The sequence below is a fragment of the Egretta garzetta genome, unplaced genomic scaffold, assembly GCF_000687185.1.
Source record: "Egretta garzetta isolate BGI_Z169 unplaced genomic scaffold, ASM68718v1 scaffold140, whole genome shotgun sequence".
Classification (NCBI taxonomy): Eukaryota; Metazoa; Chordata; class Aves; order Pelecaniformes; family Ardeidae; genus Egretta; species Egretta garzetta.
This window is the reverse complement of record NW_009258376.1, coordinates 327,295-328,297: the sequence shown is the minus strand read 5'-3', so window position 1 is coordinate 328,297 and position 1,003 is coordinate 327,295. Positions and strand designations below refer to the sequence as shown.

At 61.1% G+C, this 1,003-nt stretch overlaps 1 protein-coding gene across 1 annotated transcript in view; it reads right to left on the bottom strand.

Annotated features, from left to right (window-relative positions):
• ANTKMT (adenine nucleotide translocase lysine methyltransferase) overlaps positions 1–1,003 on the bottom strand; it is a 34,276-nt gene that overhangs the window by 32,588 nt on the left and 685 nt on the right. The gene's annotated exons all lie outside the window — the stretch shown is intronic.

Here is a 1,003-nt window from a genome sequence, read left to right as displayed (position 1 = left end):
AAGCAAGAGCCTATGTGGCATTGCTGCTGGTGGGGGCGGTCGCGGGGAGCTGAGGGAGTCCCGGGGAGCCGGTACCCCCAGGAGCGCTGGACAAAAGCCTTGGCTGTGTGCGCTGCCACGGCGCTGTGTCTCGGGTGTGTTTTCTCCGCCTGTAGAGCAACTTGATTTGCTGCATTAGTAAAAATAGATGGGCTAATGAATTCAGCTGATGCAACCCTCTGTGTGTGTGTGTGTGTGCGCGCGCGTGCGTGCGCTTCTCTCTGTTTGTGTGTGCACGGGGGCATGGGTATGTGCAGCTGAGCGCCGGGGCTCCTGCAAGGTGCCTCCCCCCGCTCCTGGGGCTCCGACGGGGTGGTTGTGTGCGTGTCCGTGTGTGTCTGGGTGTACATGTATATAAATACGTGTGCGTGTGTGTGTGCAGGAAGCCATGAGCGATGGCTGCTTGCTGCCAAGCAGCGCTCTGTCACTGAAGCAGCGGCTCTCCAGAAATAATTTTGCAGCAGCCTTGGATCCTGGCAGGGCAATAGCAGGGCTTCACAGCAGGCTGGCGGGGCAGGAGGGGGGACTGCAGGGACCCGGCGCGGTGGCAGTGGGCATCTCATAGGGACCTGGCAGGGCAATAGCGGATGCTCATGGGGACCTGGCGGGGTGACAATGGATCCTCTCAGGGACCTGGCAGGGTGACAGTGGATCCTCGTGGGGACATGGTGGGGCAACAGTGGGATCTCACAGGGACCTGGCAGGGCAATAATGGATCCTTGCAGGGACCTGGCAGGGCGACAGTGGATCCTCTCGGGGATCTGGTGTGGCAATAGAGGATCCTCTCAGGGACCTGGCGGGGCAATAGGGGATCCTCTAGGGGATCTGGTGTGGCAGTAGTGGATCCTCGCAGGGATTTGGCGGGGCAATAGTGGATCCCCGCAGGGACCTGGCGTGGCAATAGGGGATCCTCTCAGGGACCTGGCGTGGCAATAGGGGGTCCCCACAGGGATTTGGCATGGCA